This window comes from Bos grunniens, chromosome 11 (genome assembly GCF_055505025.1).
Source record: "Bos grunniens cultivar Pamir isolate PY7600 chromosome 11, Bosgru_T2T1.0, whole genome shotgun sequence".
Taxonomy (NCBI): Eukaryota; Metazoa; Chordata; class Mammalia; order Artiodactyla; family Bovidae; genus Bos; species Bos grunniens.
Window position 1 is genome coordinate 16,527,428 of NC_141175.1, and position 17,565 is coordinate 16,544,992.

Genomic DNA, 17,565 nt, shown 5'->3' on the forward strand with positions numbered 1-17,565 from the left:
ATGAAATATCACAGAGATACAGTTAAAAAGCTTCCCTGCTGAATCCTACAGTCCAGTTTTCCTAAGTAAGCTGACATTGAATCCTACTGGATTCAATTCTACTCAGTGCCAAGCTGGCATTGAGTACCGTTCAGTAGTTGTCTCTATACTTTTTCTAACATATACACTCATATATACATGAATATATTGATTCGGCTTTTATTTATTCTTACAATAGTGTACAGTACTATATGCATTATTCTGCAATTTGCTTTCTCAGTGTATATGGCTATGCCTTGATATCAGTAGGTACAGAGATAATCCATTTTAAGTACCTGCATATGATTCCACAGTATGAATTTAATATGGATAAACATAAGTCTTCTAAACATTTCCCTACCAACAGATAGTAAGGCTGCTGCTGTTCAGCCTCTACAAACAGTGCTGTAACAAACATCGCAGTGCCTGCTTCCTGACACCCTGTTGCATAAGTTCTATACGAGTTTCCCAAAATGCGATTGTAGAATCAAAAAAAATAACAATCTGTGTATTTTCCATTTTAAAAGTTTTGACTTGAAGGATCAAGTGCTCAAGGAATAAAATGGAACCTCATGATCTTTGTGGATTTTTGCTTGTTTTTAATATCTCTTTGACTAGCAAAGGCAGAGTCAACCCATTCTTTATGCTGATTTCAGTGTCTCTGGGCAAACACCAGCACACAATGTCTATTTCTACCACTGTACTGTATAAATACCATGTTTTCTTTCTCATTGCTTATTACCCACTCTGGGTCCAGCACAGAAATAAGACTAATTTTAAAACTTACAATAATTCTATTGATATTTCCAAATTTAAATATGCCTAATATTACACAAGTAAGGAGAAAACCTGAGGTCAAGTTCCAATCTTTCTTGATGTACAACTGCTCCTATGCAAATGGATCATCATAGGGAAAAAACCTTCATGCTGTCCCTGAAATAAAGCTTCATCACACATAAAAATATATCATTTGGAAAGTGTGTGTAATTACAATGCCCTGACAATCTCATGATATTGCTATAAAGGAAAATTGAGACAACATATTTTGAAGAACTTACATTGCAAATTATAACACCAAACTGAAAGAAGATGCATTACTTTTATTATATCCTCCTAAATTGATATTCTGTTAAATTGATAACACAGAAATATCTTCCAAACAAATTATCTGATATGCTAAAATGATACTATTGGGTCATCATCTTATTATATTTGTATTGATTTTAATCAATTATAATAATCTTACTCTGGATTTTTCTTTAAAAGTTAGTCCCATTGAACTTGACAGAGATATTGCCAAAGGCTATGTTGAATCCTGTCCTCCTGAAATGATATTTAACAGGTAGCAATAAGGAATTTCACATGGCAATTTCTTATAACAATTTTGTAAGCTAGAATTTAGTAAAAGCATTTTCTGAGAGACAAAACTGATATCAAAGTATATAATATTCCAGTGGGTGTGCCTCATGCAAGACTAACCTAGGTATTGAAATCATAGAGGAAGTTTTCTCCAACAATGTCATTTAACAGATTTCAAAAAAACATACATTTACTTTCTTCAGTGTGAAAGAGAGTCTTCTAAGAAATCAATTGTTTCAGGCAGATAGTTGATAAAAGAAAAATGATAAGGCAAATCTGTAACCAGCCTATATATCAATGTTCTTTGAATTCTGTGATAAGATGGCTACCTGGTGAGTCAGGATGAACAAAAGATGACATATTTTATTAGCAGTAGTTTAGCTGCTTTCACAGAGCAGGTACACAGTAAACAGTAACCTAATCCCTTTACAAAATCATTGTTTGTTACTTGTTATTATCAGCATCATGATCCACAATACACCCATGGTTTTTATTAGAAACTGACATTTGAACAAATTATCTCTGCTAAATATTTTTATTTCCGATTTAGGAAAATAATTAGCTCAATTTTTAAGTTACATGAAATAATTGAGAAATCCAGCAAGTTTATTTTTTTAATTATTTTTTAAATTTTATTTAATTTAACTTTACAATATTGTATTGGTTTTGCCATATATCAAAATGAATCTGCCACAGGTATACATGTGTTCCCCATCCTGAACCCTCCTCCCTCCTCCCTCCCCATACCATCCCTCTGGGTCGTCCCAGTGCACCAGCCCCAAGCATCCAGTATCCCTTGGACTTAGGTAATGAAATAAAACAGAAGATAAACAAACAGAAACAGAAAATCTAACATTTAGCCCTAGTTTCCTTGCATTTTTTTTTAATATTACAAGGTTTGAAAAAGGAAATCAAACACTAACAGATGTCAACTTTTGAAAGAATAAGCCGACATTATAGGTAGTTGTTTAATTTTGTGTATTTGCCTCTTGCCAAAGGTTTTAAAGGCTTACGGCTATTATCACATTGAATATATGCTTTCTTGTGGGAATCACCACAACAACTTGATTTGCATACATTTGAATCTACCTAGAGGTGGCTCAAGTGGTAATGAATCCATCTGCCAATGCAGGAGACACAGGAGCCTTGGGTTTGATCCCTGCCTGAGTGGGGAAGATCCCCTGGAGAAGGATCCACTCCAGTATTCCTGCCCAGAAAACCCCATGGACGGCGGAACCTGGCAGGTTACAGTCCATGTGGTCACAAAGAGTTGGACATGACTGAGCATGTAAACAGGAAATAGGAGACCTCAACAGCACAATTTTTGTTTTAAATTCAAGTTAAAGTTCTTCTATGTAAAATAAAGGTATTTCCTGAAAATGAAATACAAGGAAGAGCTCAATCCAAAGCAGATAGTTGGACTCAGAAAGAGGAAAATCCCACCACTGATGCTTCTTCTTGTGAGAGGTGTTGGGCAGCCCAGGGGAGCCTGTGGGACTTCCAGCTTTGGGGGGAGTAGGTGGGAGGGGTAGGAGAGGGTGGAGGGTAGGAGGGGTGAAGGGACTGGCATTCCAGAAGACAGCTCTGACGTCACAGCTGGAGCCTTTCCACGGATGAGACCCTGCAGAGCAGGACTAAGGGAGCACAAGGAATTTGTGAAGTCAGCAGCATTGTTTACCCTTAAAATCAAGAATAGAGAAGAAGAGATTAGCAACAGTAACAAAGAGGAAAAGGACGGAGACAAAAGCCAACTGAACTGAGTCAGGAAATCAGCAGCCAGCTTCACTCTGGTCTGGCTCCATCAGAATACTTCTTTTTTTTTTTTTTTTTTTTTGAGCATGGTTGCTTTACAATGTTGTGCTAGTTTCCTCTGTACTGCAAAACGAATCAGCTGTACACATGCACACATCCCCTCTTTTTTAGATCCTGTTCCCATTGAAGTCACCATGGAGCACTGAGTAGAGCACCCTCTACAGTTGGCTCTCTCACTAGTTTTGTTCTCGAGCAAACTTCAGTTCATCCTTCTGGGTTGGTCCTGCAGATTGGGTCTGTGGACACTTTCCTAAACCTCCTCTAAGTGAGTGGCTCCCTTGCCTCTGTTTCTGTGCTATTCTGTATGCCTGCTGAGGTGACGACCCTGAGTTGTATGTCCCTATGACATGTGTCCGTGTGTACTATCCACTGCAGCCTCCTGAAGCCAGGTGACACTGTCTTGTTTACACTCAGTTACCAAACCAGATATTGGGTGGGTTTGTACTGATTTGACATTTATTAAATCTCACATCCTCATTTTGGCAGGCCCCTGATGCTTCCGTGGCATCTGAGCTCCGTGATGGCCTATATTCTCAAGATAAATGGCAGGTGACATAAAATCATAGTGGAGAAGGAGACACAAGGGCACTTTTATCTGAAATGTGTGTCCTTGTGATTTACTTTTTTGGAGAAGTTTAGCCAGGCTCTTCTCTCTAAGCCTAGGTGGAGTTTGATGTTGATTCTATCCTTCATGTTTGGTGATACATCCAAGAATTTCTCAGAAGACAGCTACGGATTTACCAAACGATGTTGATGGGTCATTTTCAATACATGAATCAAACATCGGTTCTCTAGCTCTATGTGCAAGATGGGGTCAGAAAAATATCAAGTTAAATGGGCTCTGTAAAAATAAATACAAAAGTAAATCTGAATCTGGGGAAATTTTCAAACAGTAAAAACTATTTAACTATGAAAACGCTCTCCCAGAAGGAGTGAACAATATAAATTTGAAGATATCTTAAAGTACTTTAAAATAAGCTTGTTAAAGCCAGAACTGGTGAACCATCTCACCAATTCAAGTGCAAGTGATATGGCAGAGAATGCGGGAAGACCCCACCATCTGGTTTGTAATCAAGGCAGCAAGTTGTCAAGGGTGATATTGACTTCCTCTGTATCTATTTTTTAAGTAGAAGGATGGAGCGTGTGAGTCAGGTGAGGAGGTGATTAGCAGGAAAGAAAACAGAAGCCCATGTTACCAAAAGGTGAATCCCCTAAGTGAAACTCACTCTCACATATTTAACGGAATTCCTTACTTAAAAAAAAAAAATATCTCAATTCCTTGGTTTTACAGTAGCAGCTGTAAAAGGTATGAGTGGACAGCTTGCAAAATACCATCAGAACCTGTAACTTGACAGATGTCCACTATTTGACAAACCTTTAGTGCCCAAATTATTTTCAGATTCCCCTGCACAGTGCAAGTAATAAAAGAGAGTAATGATTCCAGCTCCTTTATTTATTCATCTTACACGGAGCCTGAAAAGCCATAAACCTTGCACTGATAGATGTAAATCGTCTCAGACAATTAGGTCCAATTGTCTGATAGCAAATATGAGCTCTCTGCAGTTTAAGAATCAGAAAGCCTTGGAACTCACATGGAAGTGAAGTCGGGGGAGGAAACCAGGATGCTGACTGGGAGGCAGAGGTGTAAGCAGTGGACTGCTCCCGAAGAGAGTGTTGGGAATATAAATCAGCAACCCGGGACACCTCGGCACAAACAAATGTTACACATCAAATGCAGACCGGAGGCTTTTATGTGTCCTCTTGGATGACAATAAAACCCTGGCTTTAAGTAAGGGCAAATGCTTTTTCTTCCTTGAATGCCTCACCCAAGCTTCTTCCAGTAAGTAGAAGATGCTGCTTGGAGAATAAGTGGCTTCTGCTCATCTCAGGAGCCTGTGAAACACAAAAACAAAAGGTCTGTGTGAACATATCATAGTCTTCCAGATGGGAAGCTTTACTGTGATCCTGGTGCAGGTGTTTCCAGGGGGGTTAGCATGGACCAAACCTAATAAAGAAAGCTGAGCGCCAAAGAATTGATGCTTTTGAACTGTGGTGTTGGAGAAGACTCCTGAGAGTCCCTTGGACTGCAAGGAGATGGAAGCAAAAGGAAATCAGTCCTGAATATTCATTGGAAGGACTGATGCTGAAGCTAAAACTCCAGTACTTTGGCCACCTGATGCAAAGAACTGACATCTTGGAAAAGACCCTGATGCTGGGAAAGATTGAAGGCAGGAGGAGAAGGGGATGACAGAGGATGAGATGGTTAGATGGCATCACCAACTAGATGGAGATGAGTTTGAGCAAGCTCTGGGAGTTGATGATGGACAGGGAAGTCTGGTGTGCTGCAGTCCATGGGGTCATAAAGATTTGCACACACCTGAGCAACTGAACTGAACTGAAGCCTAATAAATGTGAAAATCTGTAGGCTCACTAATGTAGGTAGCATTTTGGGTTAGGAAAGCGTTTTATATTTGGGTTTTTCTAAGATTCTATTTTAGAAAATGATGAGCTGAAAAACCTTCAGAGTTTTAGATGGCAACCCTAACACCCACGTCTGAATCCCACGTTGGTCTCCTTCAAAGTATGTACACTTACAGGTTTGAAAAAATAAAATAGACCCACTGATGTACTGGACTGGACTCACTAGAGAAAATGAAAAAACAGGAAGTAGAGAGTAAGCCCTGTCCACATAAATTATTACAGCACCCAGATTATAAGAACCCCAAGAGGTCCTCCATTTCAGCTCCTATTATCTGTGTAACTGACACATAGTCACACACATGTGCACAGAGGCATGCACACACTTTCTCAGACACATGATGGTTAAGCTCTGCTTGCTCCTCCCTGTCACCCATGAACTCACTTATGCTGAGCATCAATCAGTTCATTCTCAGCATCACTGAGAGTTGGTGACAGACCCTGATTCCTCCTGAGACAGTCTGGTCCCATTTGGGAATCTCTATTAGGAAATTCATGTCCCTGGGACACGATCCAGCTCCCTCTAGTTGGGCACTAACCTCGGGGGCTGTGGAGAACTCTTTAACCCGCTGCCTGTGACCACCTTCACAAGCTTGAGGACAGTCCTGAAGCCCTGAATCGTCTATTCTCCAGGGAAATGTCTCAGAAGCTTTCACCTTCCTAAAGCATGTTAAGCCTTCTCTAGGTACACCCAGCTTTTCTGTGTTCTGACGTGTGGAAGCCAGGAAGGAGTACAGAGCTCCAGGAGAACACACGCACTGGGAAGAAGTGAAAGAGGGTCCCATCCATTGTCTGTTCATGAGATAGGCAGAGTCTGTCTGCTACAACATCACTGCTCAAGTAGATATCTAGTCATAGAGAATTTTTTAGGAAACCTGTTTCTAGTGTAGCTAGTGCTACACTTGAAGCTGCCAAGATTATTTGGTATTTTAGAACCAAATGAATGGTATGGAATATATAGCATGACGTATGTGTTATGTTGTTGTTTAGTTGCTAAGTCTTGTCTGACCCTTCTGTGACTCCATGGACTGTAGCCCATCAGGCTCATGTCTATGGGATTCTCCAGGCAAGAATACTGGAGTGGGTTGCCATTTCGTCCTCTAAGGGATCTTCTCGACGCAGGGATGGTACATGTGTCTCCTGCATCTCTTGCATTTCAGGTGGATTCTTTACTGCTGAACCACCAGAGAAGCCCCATGAGTGACGCAGCAATAAAAGAAAAATAATTAAAGTGAATATCTGGCAATAATAACAATAGTGTGAAAGGTTTAGTCAACTCTTTGGCAATAAGGTACCTAGATTCAGCAGTGTGTGTGTGTGTGTGTGTGTCTGTCTGTCTGTCTGTCTGCCTGTCTGTCTGAAAAGGAAGAAATGGAGCCCCAATCACTAAATCAGGAGCAGAGCTGTAATTGTGAAATTTGGACACCTGAATCTACAGAGATAGCTGGAATTAGTTAAAATGCCTAAGGTAAACCATTTAGTGAAATGTGAATTTATTTCACTCATGCTGTGATTTAATTATTCTTTGATAATTGCTTTGTCTATGAAATGCCAGGCTGAAAACTCTGCTTAGTAATTATCTGAAAGATAGTATCCTAACCCAGGTGAGCCTCCTTGACCATCTCATTCCCCTGGCAAGAGTCCATCAGAGACAGAAATCCAGCAGACACTCTGGAGATGGCTAGGGACTTGCCAGCCCACCTAGAGAATATTCTAAACAGGCCACCCCACAGGGAGACAAGTGTCCACACTACACCTCACAGCTATCTTTTGTTAGTCTCGCTGTTGGCAGGGTGACTGACCGATGAGAGACTTACACAACTGTACATCTCATTTTTAAGACAACATTAAAAGCTGTAAGCTGTGAAATGGGTACCAGCTTTATGAACACACAGAACACCAATATGCCCAAGAAAGCACCAGCTACACACTTCTGAAACCATTCCCAGTTAGTAATTGTTTCAAGTGACCTTTCCTCTCTCTGTTCATTTAATGCCAATATGCAAAATGATTTTTCGCATGAAAAGGAAACACAGCCAATAAAATAACTTAATGTTGCCTTATTTGCCTGATGTCTTAGTTTTTTTTTCTTTTTCTTTTATAATTAATTTTTCACATTTCATCAGATGCAGTATCTAATAATTTTGTCAGGTAAATGAGTTATTGAATGAAGAAGTCATACACCAATATTTCTGTAAGTGACTAGTCTTGAATGATCATATTGACTTCTATAAAGAAAAAACAAGTTACCAGTGGACTGCACCTGCCAGTCAAAAACTTTACTCGGTTCAGTTCAGTTCAGTCGCTCAGTCGTGTCTGACTCTTTGCAACCTCATGAATCTCAGCATGCCAGCCCTCCCTGTCCATCACCAACTCCCGGAGTTCACTCAAACTCATGTCCATCGAGTTGATGATGCCATCCAACCATCTCATCCTCTGTCGTCCCCTTCTCCTCCTGCCCCCAATCCTTCCCAGCATCAGGGTCTTTTCCAATGAGTCAACTCTACACATGAGGTAGCCAAAATATTGGACTTTCAGCTTTAGAATCAGTCCTTCTAAAGAACACCCAGGACTGATCTTCTTTAAAATGGACTGGTTGGATTTCCTTGCAGTCCAAGGGACTCTCAAGAGTCTTCTCCAACACCACAGTTCAAAAGCATCAATTCTTTGGCGCTCAGCTTTCTTCACAGTCCAACTCTCACATCCATACATGACCACTGGAAAAACCATAGCCTTGACTAGATGGACCTTTGTTGGCAAAGTAATGTCTTTGCTTTTGAATATACTCTCTAGGTTGGTCATAACTTTTCTTCCAAGGAGTAAGCATCTTTTAATTTCATGGCTGCAATCACCATCTGCAGTGATTCTGGAGCCCCCCAAAATAGTCTGACACTATTTCCACTGTTTCCCCATCTATTTCCCACGAAGTGATGGGACCGGATGCCATGATTTTAGTTTTCTAAATGTTGAGCTTTAAGCCAACTTTTTCATTCTCCTCTTTCACCAAGAGGCTTTTTAGTTTCTCTTCACTTTCTGCCATAAGGGTGGTGTCATCTGCATATCTGAGGTTATTGAGATTTCTCCCTGCAATCTTGTTTCCAGCTTGTGCTTCTTCCAGCCCAGCATTTCTCATGATGTATTCTGCGTATAAGTAAGCAGGGTGACAATATACCGCCTTGACGTACTCCTTTTCCTATTTGGAACCAGTCTGTTGTTCCATGTCCAGTTCTAACTGTTGCTTCCTGAAAGGCATCATAACCATAAGGGGGTGTGAAGGAATCTGGAGGTTGAAAACTAGGTCCACTTTGAACTATAACTCGCCTGTTTGTATGGAGTTGCATATTAATTTATAAATATAGGAAAGCCTGAAAACATGTGGCATTATAGTTTATCAATTTTGAAAAAGAGCTTTAAAGAACAAGTCCTTTATATCAGGGCTACAGCAGTTCAGCGTCTGCGCAGCGGCCGTGGGGCTGGAGAGGGGCCGGCTGGGGAGGCGCAGGATGCACGGGAGCCAATGGGCAAGCTCGGGGAAGGCGGGGCTGGCGGCAGCGGGCGCTCTGGCGCGCACTCTGGGGATGGAGGGCGAGTGCAAACGGCGCGGACAGCCCGGGCGAGGGGGTAGGGGGCGGGGGACGGTGACGTCCCCTCCCGGGCAGCATCTGCTCCTCCGCCCTGCTGCAGGCCGAGGCGCTGGATCTGGACGAGGACGAGGGCTACCTGGAGGTGTAGAGTAAGGATGCCCCATTGATGGACACGAATTCCTTCAGCCCGCTGATGCCTGATGCCGACATCCCCTTTATCAATGATAAACCAAGTCAAGTTTGAAGATGAGCCAGATTTGAAGGCTCTTTTTATTACAGTCGATGAACCTGAAAGCCATGTTACTACAATTGAAACTTTTATTACTTACAGGATTATTACTAAGACATCTCCTGGGGAATTTGACTCCAGTGAATTTGAAGTTAGGAGACGTAATCAAGATTTCTTTTGGTTGAAAGAAAAACTTGAAGAAGCACACCCGACTCTGATTATTCTACCATTGCCAGAAAAGTTTATAGTGAAAAGAATGGTGGAACACGTTAATGAGGACTTCATTGAGACACGCAGGAAGGCATTGCACAAATTTTTGAACCGAATTGCTGATCATCGAACTCTAACATTGAATGAAGATTTTAAAATTTTTCTTACTGCACAAGCTTGGGAACTGTCTTCTCAGAAGCAGCAAGGGCCTGGATTACTCAGCAGGATGGCACAGACAGTCAAAGCGGTTGCATTGTCAATGAGAGGAGTTAAAAGTCGCCCCGAGGAGTTCATGGAAATGAATACTACATTGAAATATTTAGCCAGAAAACAAATTTGATAGATAAAATATCTCAGAGCATCTACAAGGAAGAACGGGAATATTTAGAGGAAATGAAAGAATATGGCCCAATTTATATTCTTTCGGCATCGGAAGAAGATCTGGCTGATACTCTAAAAAGTGTTGCCAGCTGCATTGACAAATGCTGTAAGGCCACTGAAAAATGGACGTCTGGACTCTCAGAGGCCCTGCTTCTTGTCGTACAAGAGTATGTGCTTTATAGTGAAATGTTAATGGCTGTCATGAAAAGAAGAGACCAAATACAGGCAGACCTGGATTCCAAAGTTGAAGCTTTGACGTCCAAAAAGGCAATATACTGATCCGCTTATGGAAGAGATTGGAAAACTGTAAGATAAAGTGGAGTGTGCTGATAATGCCCTGAAAGCAGATTGGGAAAGATGGAAACAAAGCATGCAAAATGATATCAAGTCAGCATTTACAAAAATATGGCCGAGGAGAACATCCTCTGTTGTGAACAGGGTCTTGCTGCATGGGAATCCTTCCTTACATCACAGACAGATCTCCACTTGGAAGAAGCCTCTGAAGATAAATTGTAATCTCATTGAAGACCTCTGTGTGATCTTTGGAAGATAATGTCTGTTAGCCAAAGTTATTCTTTCCCAATGAGTTGGATCCTTTCTAGAGTGGATGAAAAGTATTTCACACTATCTGGAAAACCAACAACTTAAAGCTCAGGTGTTCCAGATCATTGATATAAATTTGGATATATATATATATATATAAATATTTAGTTTAGTTTTAACTATGTTCTTAAATTTGTATGCCAATAATTATAATTATACATAAAAAAGTTTTTTCTTAAATATTTGTCTGAGGAACATGTCATTTTAAACATCTATAATATCATGTATGAAACGAGTCGCCAGTCCAGGTTCGATGCACGATACTGGATGCTTGGGGCTGGTGCACTGGGACGACTCAGAGGGAGGGTATAGGGAGGGAGGAGGGAGGAGGGTTCAGGATGGGGAACACAGGTATACCTGTGGCGGAATCATTTCGATATTTGGCAAAACTAATACAATATTGTAAAGTTTAAAAATAAAATTTAAAAAAAGTAAAAAAAGAAAAAAAATATATGGTAAAGACTCAGTTTTAATAAAAAGTTTAATATGAAAAAAAAAAGAACAAGTCCTTTGTATCAGTGAGAACAGAGAAGACAAAGGTGTGCTGGTTCTCTGCCTTCCAAGCCATTGGCTCCAAACACAGGGCCAGACATAGCACCGATTCATCTTCTTCGGTTTCCTTAATGTATTTTATATTAGACCTGTCTTGTAATTCTTTGAAAATGTTTTCATAGAGCTTTTCACATCAAAGAGGATTCTTTCTCTTTATTTCCTAACTTGTCTGAGAAAGTTTACTTGTTTATCCATCCTGACAGCTGGAAGATAATAAATGAATACCTGGCTTTAGACCTCTATCTGTCCTGGGCCAAATGCACTTCAGGATGTTATGTAGAGGCCTGAGTTTAAGCCCAGACTTCCTAAACAAAAGGTACATGACTCAGGCCAGCCTGTGGCCATGTTTGACTTATCTCACATATGAAATCGGGATAATGAGACTTCATTCATGGGGTTTCAAGGAATAATCAAGTGACGTGATGACTGTTAGAATGCTCTGTAAATAGTTGAAGGGTAGGTACAGATTCGGTTCTGTGTTTCTATCTCACCAAAGACTGGATGGAGGAGGAACAGGTCAATTTCAAGCAGTGACTCACACCTTCCTCTGAATGTGAGAACCTTGTGGAGGGCAATTAATAAACAGCCCATTTTCTACAATTGTCTAAAGCAGGCTCCCTCACTGACCCAGATGTGGATTCACAGTGCCCCACCTAGAGAACTCTGAGTGAGCACTATTTGGCATCAACGTAGTAATTAAATACAGCGACAAAGCAGATCAGGTCCTAGGAATGTTAACCTCATTATCACCCTCTCACAGCGACTTGCCTAAGAGTTAACAGTCATTAAAGCTCTGCTGCTCATCCGATCAGAATATTAAATTAATCAGTGCCTCCCTGACACAAATATCATGGATGGAGTTAATCCTTTGCTTTGTACATATCAAAAAGGATATGTAGAGTCTTTGGACAAACTTTCTAATATTTTTCACCATTTTAATTATTTCACATAGGGTTTTGTTAGGCCATTTTTAAAGTCCTTATTTAATTTGTTATAATATTGCTTCTGTTGTTTATGTTCTGTTTTGTTTTGTTTTGTGTGCGAGGCACATGGGATCTTAGCTCTTGGACCGGAGTTCTAACTGGCTCCCCCTGCATTGGAAGGCAAAGACTTCTTGCAAAAAAAGATACATGCTTGATGCAAGCAATCGTTGCAAATAATAAATGCTGCCACCAGTTGATCTATATTCCTATGTCTGTATCTACCTGTTGTAGTCATCTTTAGTCACTTAGGGAAACTGATCAAGGTGCAATCCTCTGGAGAAGGCAATTATACCATCTTCTATCTGCTAATAAGTCACATCATACTCTCAGGGAGAAAAAGACAGTGAACAAAATGTTGTTTGACAGAGGCCTTTGCCCCAGTTCTGTTATGCTGGTTGCAACTGTCATGACCCCGTCAGCATGAATTATGCCTGAAAGATAAAATGTGGCCGCATAAACTGGGCTGTGTCTCTGTGTTTAGCTGCATGGATTTATCTGCATAATCGGCATTTGTTCATGTTGACTAGAACAGAATGGTTAGCAGTTTAGCAGGCCCCAGAACTCTAAAATGAAGGAATAAATATTTTCCTTTCATGAGTACTTTTTCCTAGGAACATTGTACCTGACTGTCCAGGAACTAACATGTTAAGAGTACCATATGGACAAATAATTGCTGTTTCCAATCTAGAGTAAAAGCCTGGAAAAAGATCAGATCCGCACTTGTTCTAGTCTACTTATGTTCATTGGCTAAATGTGCATGTTTTCTGTTAATTGTGATTCTGAAACTAGAGAGGGCTTCTTGGAGGTGACAGACAAACAGCAGGATATCATGAATATGGATGGTGTGTCTGAGAAAATAAATTATCAGGGGCCAGCCACTCCGGTGACCCACTTCTGCTGCCAGCAATGAGTGCGACAGTGAAGGTCTGGACTGTGTGAATTTGCATGACAGAATTTCCTCCCCATCAACTCATTTACTTCCTGCGTTTGGATTATTTTAAGCACTACACAGCAGTCAGATAATCAATCACTAAATCACCAATCCTGACATTAAGGAACACGCAATACATTATTGCTGATTACCACTTAAAAGTGGAGCTGGTACAGCTCCATCTAAGAAGGTAGCAGAGAAGGAACGGCTCTAACACATGGACTCCCTCAGGGCGCGTTGATCCGGGTGTTGTTGGGAAGATGACAAGCTGATGAAATTCCCCTCTTCATCCTGAACCATCTAACTTCACGTCTGAAACTTATCTTTTTAAAAATATGTAGTCCTTTTAAATGAGACATATTAACCTAGCCTAAAGCAACACATAGGAATTGTCTTGGTAACTGTGATAAAAATAATTAGTTATTATCTAGTTACTTGGGATCAATGTGGTTCTTGGCTTGAGTCACCAGAATAACTTATAGGAATACCCCCAAACATGATCATTCTAGGGTTTATTAATATAAATTACAATGTCACCAAATTTGTAGAATAACCAAAAACTGATATCTCTTGCATGAATTTTTTATTTGTAACTGGAGAAGGAAATGGTAACCCACTCCAATATTCTTGCCTGGGGAATTCCATGGACAGAGGAGCCTGGTGGGCTACAGTCCATGGGGTTGCAAAAAGAGTTGGACATGACTGAAGTGACTTAACATGCATGCCTGTCTCTCTAGTATTCAGAAACGGTGAATGTTTTGGTTACTGAGGGCAGAAAAGATGTCTTATTCACATTTCTATCTCTGGCATCTGGCCCAGCTCCTGGGATACTGAAGCATTTAACAAATATTAGTTCTATCAACTTTATAGAATCAAGAGAATTAGGAATATAGTAGATTATTCAAAACAAATACACCCTATTTGCCCACAAGAGGAGAGGAGATAAGAAAGAGAACCTGCTTAGACTTTGAACTGAGACAGAGTTTTTAATCATAGCCCCAGGCAAAGAACTTAATTTTTTGGAGCCTAATTTTTCTCATCTTCCAAATCTCTGGATTGTCTTATCATCTATCACATAGAGAAATTAACATTTGCCTGAGAAAACAAGCACAAAATAAAAAATAAAATGCTAGCATAAGAACTGGCTCATATTAGGTAATTGATACATTGTAGCTATTATTAGTAGAGCACTAAGTATAGAAAAGAGTAAAGGATCTAAAAAAAGTGTTTGGGAGACAACGCCCTTAAACTTTGTAATTCATGGAATGTGGAGAAAACAAGATCCGACAGAGCCAACTGTGGCCATCAACACGTCATTTTGAGACCAGAGAGATGGTAATTTTGAGTGTGGCCATCAACACGTCATTTTGAGACCAGAGAGATGGTAATTTTAAGAGATGGTAATTTTACAGACCAACATAGTGACATAAGGAAAGAAAGACATTTATGGGGTAATACAATTGCATTTCATTTGGGCTGGACACATGGGAAGTGCTTAGGAAAATACAGTGGGCCATGCTGGGAGGCAAGTTTCTTTTGTATCTGCAGCCCTGGGAAAAACTCTAGCCTGGAGACACATTTGAGAAGAAACAACAAAGGAAGCAGGCCATAAGTGGCTGTTATCACAGAGGACAGGATATGAGATGGATGAGCAGGGGACTGAGAACTCTGAGCAACCTGCGCATTCAGAAGGAGGGTGGGACCTAGAAGAGCTGCTAAAGGAGCAGAATAAATGACTGTTGAGATAAGACAAGAACCAGCAAAAGGAGGCATTCCAGAAACAGAATGCTGAGCCTTTCCCAAAGGGGATGGACAATGGTATCAAGTAAGTCCTATAAAATAAAGGCTAAGAACCATACATTGGAACTGACATTAGACCATCGGTGACCTTGATGAGTACAGAAGGGCAGAAGTGAGATTTCAGTGGGTGGAGGTGATGGATAATAAATTGAATAATAGATAGGTGAGAAGAACTCACTTAAAATGTTCCATGGAAGAATGGATAAAGAAGATGTGGTACATGTATACAATGGAATATTACTCAGCCATATAATAGAATGAAATAATGTCCTTTGCAGCTGCATGGATAGATCTAGAGATGATCATATTGAGTAAAGTAAGTCAAAGATAAATATCATTTGATACTGCTTATATGTGGAATCTAAAAAAAAAAAAGATATAAATGAGCCTATTTACAAAACAGAAATAGTCACAGAAATAGAAAAAAAAAATATGGTTACCAAGAGGGAAAGGGGAGGGAAGGGATAATTTGGTAGATTGGGATTGACACATGGACACTACTATATATAAAACAGAAAACTAATATGGACCTAGTGTATAGCACAGGGAACTCTACTTAATACTCAGTGATGATCTATATGGGAAAAGAATCTCAAAAAGAGTAGATATATGTATATGTATAATGTTCATTTTGCTATACAGCAGAAACTATACTCCAGTAAAATTAATTTTAAAAAATATTTGAATATGAAGGTTGGTGAGAAACTTGGAGTCAAGACGGGGGGCATCAACAGACTTTAGGTATCACCTATGTGGCCAGTGCTGTGTTGGATTCTATTGGATTTCAGAGGGAAAAAGGTACACGAGGGACTAGTTTTCCATATGCCAGAAATACCAATGGAGTGCCTACAGAATGCCAAACCCTGTGGGACAGTGACCTCCGCTCATGAGGTCCTTTCTTATCACTTGTTTTTCGGCTCGTATTTAACTTCACAAACAAGTATGTTGCTCTGAGTGAGAACTCTGACTTGAGAGTCCCTCGTTTGGATGGTGAATAATAGTATCTCCTTTTGATAAATTTAGGACTTCCCTGGTGGCTCAGACAGTAAAGAATCTGCCTGCAATGTAGGACACCTGGGTTCAATCCCTGGAAGGGGAAGATCCCCTGGAGAAGGAAATAACAACCCACTCCCATATTTTGCTTGGGAAATCCCCTGGACAGAGGAGTTTTGTTTATTACAGTCCATGGCATTGAAAAGAGTCAGACACAGTTTAGCAACTAACACTTTCACTTTCACCTTTGATAACTTTATAATCCTGGCAACATTTTAGTAAAGGCATAATGAATAATGGCATATAGCATGTTCCATAGCTGTTAATATATCAGACTCAGAGGCTGTGTTGAATGTTGCTATTTTTCAGTCGCTAAGATGGACGTGAGTCTGAGTGAACTCTTGGAGTTGGTGATGGACAGGGAGGCCTGGCGTGCTGTGAATCATAGGGTCGCAAAGAGTTGGACACGACTGAGCGACTGAACAGAACTGAAGATGTGTCCAACTCTTTGCAAATCCATGGACTGCAGTGTGCCAGGCCTCCCTGTCCTTCACTGTCTCCCGGAGTTTGCTCATATTCATGTCGATTGAGTCAGATGCAGCTATCTAATCATCTCATCCTCCGTTGCCCCTTTCTCCTCCTTCCCTCAATCTTTCCCAGCATCAGGATCTTTTCCAATGAATTGGCTCTTTCCATCAGGTGGCCAAGTACTGCAGTTTCAGCTTCAGCATCAGTCCTTCCAATGAATATTCAGGACTGATTTCCTTTAGGATTGACTCATTCGATTTCCTTGCTGTTCAAGGGACTCTTAAGAGTCTTCTCCAGCACCACAGTTCAAAAACATCCATTCTTCGACATTCAAGTTTCTTTATGATCCAACTCTCTTAGTTGAATCTGGCTTAAAAATTGATTTCTTAAAGGAAGTGACCTTATAGTCACAGCAAAGAAAAATCCACAAAATCTTGGGCAGATACTGTTTTTGTTTGATTGAATTAGTCTTTTCAGTTTAACTTTGCTGTGTGATTTTGCATGATATGACATTGGGCTGTCTATTTTCCCACATCTTTGGTGTTGGGCTATGAGTTACCCTGTCTTAGCAGGTGAGTTTTAGATGGAAGCACCCCTTGCGCTCTGCTATTAAAGGAACACACCCCATGTGACTGTTAGACCAAAGAAAATAGGAGACTGTGTAGCAGTCCTGAAAGCAATCCATAGCCTGAAACAAGACCAGCTCATCCTAGGCGAGACCAGGCGAGCCCCAGCAAACCACAGCCTCGAGAAAGACGATCAATATTTGTTTATGGTAAACCATAAAGGGTTTTGAGGTTTGATGCTATGCCATAAAAAATGATCAATATAGTGTTAATTACATTAAGGTAAAATAGGCAATGTGAGGATGACTAAATACTATGGAAAGAAGATCTATCTAAACTGCACTTACATAAACTTCTTGGCAAAGCAAGTTTTGATGAGAAAATCATTGATAAGAAATACAGATCACTCTGCTTGTTTGTAAATGTCGGATGTAACTTACATTTTCTTCCAAAGGAAATAAGAGGGAATAACTTATAGTTTCCTCTTATCCCCAGTTTCGCTTACCCATGGTCTGAAATTGTTAAATGGCAATTTCTA

The 17,565-nt window shown here is 40.3% G+C and overlaps 1 pseudogene; it reads left to right on the forward strand.

Annotated features, from left to right (window-relative positions):
* The first annotated feature begins 9,040 nt into the window (after nt 1-9,040).
* LOC147362657 (sorting nexin-7 pseudogene) lies at nt 9,041-10,630 on the forward strand (annotated as a pseudogene).
* Nucleotides 10,631-17,565: the final 6,935 nt, after the last annotated feature.